The sequence below is a fragment of the Asterias rubens genome, chromosome 22, assembly GCF_902459465.1.
Source record: "Asterias rubens chromosome 22, eAstRub1.3, whole genome shotgun sequence".
NCBI lineage: Eukaryota > Metazoa > Echinodermata > Asteroidea > Forcipulatida > Asteriidae > Asterias > Asterias rubens.
Window position 1 is genome coordinate 10509080 of NC_047083.1, and position 7500 is coordinate 10516579.

A 7500-nucleotide genomic window follows, 5' to 3' on the forward strand; every position below is an offset into this window, starting at 1 on the left:
CAGGCACTGCCGTCGGAAGCGTTTACCCGCCCGTGCAACCCGGCAGAGCCGGGCCCGCTTCCTACTGCCACGGGCGGGACGTCGGGGGGGTAGGCTGCCGGCTCCAGGACGCCCACTAAATCGCTCGTCCCGCCACGCTCCCATTGCTTTTACACTGATTTGGCAACTTTTCATTTGGCCGATCCCAGATTTTGTTTCCACCCCCCTATAGTAGCGCCGGCAGGTTGAGGACTGGTGGCACCCACTTACCCCTCCCCATCCGCCGGACTTTGGGCCAAAAAAGGGTCTCTCGGTTCGGTCACCAACCCCCTCGTGGGTCTGGAGACCCACAAACGCCTCTGCTCTGAACTAGACCCGTTCTCGGAACGCAGCGGGCGCCGCTGTCAGCCTACCGTATCTCTTGAGGACTTTTTGCCTCCGAACTCGAGCCGTTTTTCAGAAGCTCGGGGAACTCGGATTTTTGTCCGTTTTCTGGGCTGTTTTTCCGGCCAAGTCGGAGAAGGAGGCCGATTTTCTCCGGGAGCGCGTTTTGCCGATTTCCAGCCGTCTGTCACGGCGTGAATTTCGTCCCGCCCGGTGGTTATTTTCACCGAGAAAGGCCCAGAAAGACCGGAGATTCACACCGCCGTGAAACGGCGCGATCGGCCCTCAAAGTCCCTTCCTCGTGAGGCGGTAGCCAGGTTTCCCACAGAACCCGATGGGGATCGGGCCCCGGCTCTCTCGATGCCGGGGGTGGGGACGTCTAGGACGGCCGAACAGGCCGCAGACGCCGAGGGGAAGGTGATTACGGGATAAAAAATTTTTGGCCTCGAAAAATTTCTAAGTCCAAAAACTCGAGAGACACCACCCCCCTATAGTAGCGCCGGCAGGTTGAGGACTGGTGGCACCCACTTACCCCTCCCCATCCGCCGGACTTTGGGCCAAAAAAGGGTCTCTCGGTTCGGTCACCAACACCCTCGTGGGTGTGGAGACCCACGAGCCGATTTGCTCTGAACTCGACCCGTTCTCGGAACGCAGCGGGCGCCGCCAAAAGCCTACCGTAGCTCTTGAGGACTTTTGCCTCCGAACTCGAGCCGTTTTTCAGAAGCTCGGAGAACTCGGATTTTTGTCCGGTTTCTGGGCTGGTTTTTCGGCCAAGTCCGGAGAAGGAGGCCGATTTTCTCCGGGAGCGCGTTTTGCCGATTTCCAGCCGTCTGTCACGGCGTGAATTTCGTCCCGCCCGGTGGTCATTTTCACCGAGAAAGGCCCAGAAAGACCGGAGATTCACACCGCCGTGAAACGGCGCGATCGGCCCTCCAAGTCCCTTCCTCGTGAGGCGGTAGCCAGGTTTCCCACAGAACCCGATGGGGATCGGGCCCCGGCTCTCTCGATGCCGGGGGTGGGGACGTCTAGGACGGCCGAACAGGCCGCAGACGCCGAGGGGAAGGTGATTACGGGATAAAAAATTTTTGGCCTCGAAAAATTTCTAAGTCCAAAAACTCGAGAGACACCACCCCCCTATAGTAGCGCCGGCAGGTTGAGGACTGGTGGCACCCACTTACCCCTCCCCATCCGCCGGACTTTGGGCCAAAAAAGGGTCTCTCGGTTCGGTCACCAACACCCTCGTGGGTGTGGAGACCCACGAGCCGATTTGCTCTGAACTCGACCCGTTCTCGGAACGCAGCGGGCGCCGCCAAAAGCCTACCGTATCTCTTGAGGACTTTTGCCTCCGAACTCGAGCCGTTTTTCAGAAGCTCGGAGAACTCGGATTTTTGTCCGGTTTCTGGGCTGGTTTTTCGGCCAAGTCCGGAGAAGGAGGCCGATTTTCTCCGGGAGCGCGTTTTGCCGATTTCCAGCCGTCTGTCACGGCGTGAATTTCGTCCCGCCCGGTGGTTATTTTCACCGAGAAAGGCCCAGGAAGACCGGAGATTCACACCGCCGTGAAACGGCGCGATCGGCCCTCCAAGTCCCTTCCTCGTGAGGCGGTAGCCAGGTTTCCCACAGAACCCGATGGGGATCGGGCCCCGGCTCTCTCGATGCCGGGGGTGGGGACGTCTAGGACGGCCGAACAGGCCGCAGACGCCGAGGGGAAGGTGATTACGGGATAAAAAATTTTTGGCCTCGAAAAATTTCTAAGTCCAAAAACTCGAGAGACACCACCCCCCTATAGTAGCGCCGGCAGGTTGAGGACTGGTGGCACCCACTTACCCCTCCCCATCCGCCGGACTTTGGGCCAAAAAAGGGTCTCTCGGTTCGGTCACCAACACCCTCGTGGGTGTGGAGACCCACGAGCCGATTTGCTCTGAACTCGACCCGTTCTCGGAACGCAGCGGGCGCCGCCAAAAGCCTACCGTATCTCTTGAGGACTTTTGCCTCCGAACTCGAGCCGTTTTTCAGAAGCTCGGAGAACTCGGATTTTTGTCCGGTTTCTGGGCTGGTTTTTCGGCCAAGTCCGGAGAAGGAGGCCGATTTTCTCCGGGAGCGCGTTTTGCCGATTTCCAGCCGTCTGTCACGGCGTGAATTTCGTCCCGCCCGGTGGTTATTTTCACCGAGAAAGGCACAGAAAGACCGGAGATTCACACCGCCGTGAAACGGCGCGATCGGCCCTCCAAGTCCCTTCCTCGTGAGGCGGTAGCCAGGTTTCCCACAGAACCCGATGGGGATCGGGCCCCGGCTCTCTCGATGCCGGGGGTGGGGACGTCTAGGACGGCCGAACAGGCCGCAGACGCCGAGGGGAAGGTGATTACGGGATAAAAAATTTTTGGCCTCGAAAAATTTCTAAGTCCAAAAACTCGAGAGACACCACCCCCCTATAGTAGCGCCGGCAGGTTGAGGACTGGTGGCACCCACTTACCCCCCCCCATCCGCCGGACTTTGGGCCAAAAAAGGGTCTCTCGGTTCGGTCACCAACACCCCGTGGGTGTTGAGACCCACGAGCCGATTTGCTCTGAACTCGACCCGTTCTCGGAGTTTAGCGGGCGCCGCCAAAAGCCTACCGTAGCTCTTGAGGACTTGGCGCCTCCGAACTCCATCTCGTCGGTCTTTTTTTTGTCCGTTTTCTGGGCTACCCTCTGAAAAAATTTGCCAAGTCCAAACTTTTTTCAGAGTCCAAATTTTTTTCAGAGTCCAAATTTTTTTTTTCGATATTTTTTTTTTCTCATGTCCTTGGCCTACATGGTCCAAATTTTTTTCAGAGTCCAAATTTTTTTTTTCGATATTTTTTTTTTCTCATGTCCTTGGCCTACATGGTCCAAATTTTTTTTTTCGATATTTTTTTTTTCTCATGTCCTTGGCCTACATGGGTGCGCCATCTCGAACCGCACCGTGCCGAGGGCCAGAGCTCGTCTCTTCACGGTGTATTTTACGCAAACTTCGGGAAGGTGCGTCGCCCGGCGGCATCAACCGGGTGGGCCCCCGATGGCAGGGATCGCTGCTGGGTACGTCCTCTCTCGTGTGCGAAAGTTCTGGCCGAATCGGACCAGGCGTTCGGCCGGGAGGGGCGAATCGCGGACCCCCGTCGCCAAGAGCCAGATGTAATTGGAAATGCTACAACGCCCCAAATCGGTGGTTTTTACGCAAACTTCGGGAAGGTGCGTCGCCCGGCGGCATCAACCGGGTGGGCCCCCGATCACAGGGGTCGCTGCTGGGTACGTCCTCTCTCGTGTGCGAAAGTTCTGGCCGAATCGGACCAGGCGTTCGGCCGGGGGGGGCGAATCGCGGACCCCCGTCGCCAAGAGCCAGATGTAATTGGAAATGCTACAACGCCCCAAATCGGTGGTTTTTACGCAAACTTCGGGAAGGTGCGTCGCCCGGCGGCATCAACCGGGAGGGCCCCCGATCACAGGGAACGCTGCTGGGTACGTCCTCTCTCGTGTGCGAAAGATCTGACCGAATCGCACAAGGCACTCGACCGGGAGAGGCGAATCGCGGACCCCCATCGCCAAGAGCCCGAAGACTCTGGACTCTGCGTTATTTTCGACATTCGGGCACATGCCTCACAGATGTATCAGCACCCACGGGGCCACCGATCGCAGGGGCCACTGCTGGGTATGTCGTCTGTGTTGTATTGACGTTCGGGCTGGATCGTATCAGTCACTTGGTCGGTAGATGCGAGTCGCCGACCCCTTCCTCGTGGGGAACGGAGCGCCGCTGGCCCACCACCAGCCACCTCTCCCACTCTGCACTTTGCCGTGCACCCAGAACGGCGTCTTTCCACCAAGTCGGGGCCCCGTACCGGGCCCCCACTGCAGCCGGGCGAGAGCCCCGCAGCCCCCCTCGGCCCCACTCTAATAACGGACCGGGTCTTCACGCTAACGCTCGTGGGGGACGGAGCGCCGCTGGCCCCCACGAGCCACCTCTCCGACGAGTGCCTCCTGCTCTGCACTTTGCCGTGCACCCAGAACACCGTCTTTCCACCAAGTCGGGGCCCCGTGCCGGGCCCCCACTGCAGCCGGGCGAGAGCACCGCAGCCCCCCTCGGCCCCACTTTAATAACGGACCGGGTCTTCACGCTAACGCTCGTGGGGGACGGAGCGCCGCTGGCCCCCACGAGCCACCTCTCCGACGAGTGCCTCCTGCTCTGCACTTTGCCGTGCACCCAGAACACCGTCTTTCCACCAAGTCGGGGCCCCGTGCCGGGCCCCCACTGCAGCCGGGCGAGAGCCCCGCAGCCCCCCTCGGCCCCACTTTAATAACGGACCGGGTCTTCACGCTAACGCTCGTGGGGGACGGAGCGCCGCTGGCCCCCACGAGCCACCTCTGCCACGGTTGCCTCCTGCTCTGCACTTTGCCGTGCACCCAGAACACCGTCTTTCCACCAAGTCGTGGCCCCGTGCCGGGCCCCCACTGCAGCCGGGCGAGAGCCCCGCAGCCCCCCTCGGCCCCACTCTAATAACGGACCGGGTCTTCACGCTAACGCTCGTGGGGGACGGAGCGCCGCTGGCCCCCACGAGCCACCTCTCCGACGAGTGCCTCCTGCTCTGCACTTTGCCGTTCACCCAGAACACCGTCTTTCCACCAAGTCGTGGCCCCGTGCCGGGCCCCCACTGCAGCCGGGCGAGAGCCCCGCAGCCCCCCTCGGCCCCACTCTAATAACGGACCGGGTCTTCACGCTAACGCTCGTGGGGGACGGAGCGCCGCTGGCCCCCACGAGCCACCTCTCCGACGAGTGCCTCCTGCTCTGCACTTTGCCGTGCACCCAGAACACCGTCTTTCCACCAAGTCGGGGCCCCGTGCCGGGCCCCCACTGCAGCCGGGCGAGAGCCCCGCAGCCCCCCTCGGCCCCACTCTAATAACGGACCGGGTCTTCACGCTAACGCTCGTGGGGGACGGAGCGCCGCTGGCCCCCACGAGCCACCTCTCCGACGAGTGCCTCCTGCTCTGCACTTTGCCGTGCACCCAGAACACCGTCTTTCCACCAAGTCGGGGCCCCGTGCCGGGCCCCCACTGCAGCCGGGCGAGAGCCCCGCAGCCCCCCTCGGCCCTACTTTAATAACGGACCGGGTCCTCACGCTAACGCTCGTGGGGGACGGAGCGCCGCTGGCCCCCACGAGCCACCTCTGCCACGGTTGCCTCCTGCTCTGCACTTTGCCGTGCACCCAGAACACCGTCTTTCCACCAAGTCGTGGCCCCGTGCCGGGCCCCCACTGCAGCCGGGCGAGAGCCCCGCAGCCCCCCTCGGCCCCACTCTAATAACGGACCGGGTCTTCACGCTAACGCTCGTGGGGGACGGAGCGCCGCTGGCCCCCACGAGCCACCTCTCCGACGAGTGCCTCCTGCTCTGCACTTTGCCGTTCACCCAGAACACCGTCTTTCCACCAAGTCGTGGCCCCGTGCCGGGCCCCCACTGCAGCCGGGCGAGAGCCCCGCAGCCCCCCTCGGCCCCACTCTAATAACGGACCGGGTCTTCACGCTAACGCTCGTGGGGGACGGAGCGCCGCTGGCCCCCACGAGCCACCTCTCCGACGAGTGCCTCCTGCTCTGCACTTTGCCGTGCACCCAGAACACCGTCTTTCCACCAAGTCGGGGCCCCGTGCCGGGCCCCCACTGCAGCCGGGCGAGAGCCCCGCAGCCCCCCTCGGCCCCACTCTAATAACGGACCGGGTCTTCACGCTAACGCTCGTGGGGGACGGAGCGCCGCTGGCCCCCACGAGCCACCTCTCCGACGAGTGCCTCCTGCTCTGCACTTTGCCGTGCACCCAGAACACCGTCTTTCCACCAAGTCGGGGCCCCGTGCCGGGCCCCCACTGCAGCCGGGCGAGAGCCCCGCAGCCCCCCTCGGCCCCACTTTAATAACGGACCGGGTCTTCACGCTAACGCTCGTGGGGGACGGAGCGCCGCTGGCCCCCACGAGCCACCTCTGCCACGGTTGCCTCCTGCTCTGCACTTTGCCGTGCACCCAGAACACCGTCTTTCCACCAAGTCGTGGCCCCGTGCCGGGCCCCCACTGCAGCCGGGCGAGAGCCCCGCAGCCCCCCTCGGCCCCACTTTAATAACGGACCGGGTCTTCACGCTAACGCTCGTGGGGGACGGAGCGCCGCTGGCCCCCACGAGCCACCTCTCCGACGAGTGCCTCCTGCTCTGCACTTTGCCGTTCACCCAGAACACCGTCTTTCCACCAAGTCGTGGCCCCGTGCCGGGCCCCCACTGCAGCCGGGCGAGAGCCCCGCAGCCCCCCTCGGCCCCACTCTAATAACGGACCGGGTCTTCACGCTAACGCTCGTGGGGGACGGAGCGCCGCTGGCCCCCACGAGCCACCTCTCCGACGAGTGCCTCCTGCTCTGCACTTTGCCGTGCACCCAGAACACCGTCTTTCCACCAAGTCGGGGCCCCGTGCCGGGCCCCCACTGCAGCCGGGCGAGAGCCCCGCAGCCCCCCTCGGCCCCACTCTAATAACGGACCGGGTCTTCACGCTAACGCTCGTGGGGGACGGAGCGCCGCTGGCCCCCACGAGCCACCTCTCCGACGAGTGCCTCCTGCTCTGCACTTTGCCGTGCACCCAGAACACCGTCTTTCCACCAAGTCGGGGCCCCGTGCCGGGCCCCCACTGCAGCCGGGCGAGAGCACCGCAGCCCCCCTCGGCCCCACTTTAATAACGGACCGGGTCTTCACGCTAACGCTCGTGGGGGACGGAGCGCCGCTGGCCCCCACGAGCCACCTCTGCCACGGTTGCCTCCTGCTCTGCACTTTGCCGTGCACCCAGAACACCGTCTTTCCACCAAGTCGTGGCCCCGTGCCGGGCCCCCACTGCAGCCGGGCGAGAGCCCCGCAGCCCCCCTCGGCCCTACTTTAATAACGGACCGGGTCCTCACGCTAACGCTCGTGGGGGACGGACGCTCGTGGGGGACGGAGCGCCGCTGGCCCCCACGAGCCACCTCTCCGACGAGTGCCTCCTGCTCTGCACTTTGCCGTGCTCCCAGAACACAGTCTTTCCACCAAGTCGGTCGCACTTGCAAAATAACGGGCCGGGCCCCCTCCGAGCCACACTATCAAGGCCTAACCTTTGTTTCGCCTAACACAAAGG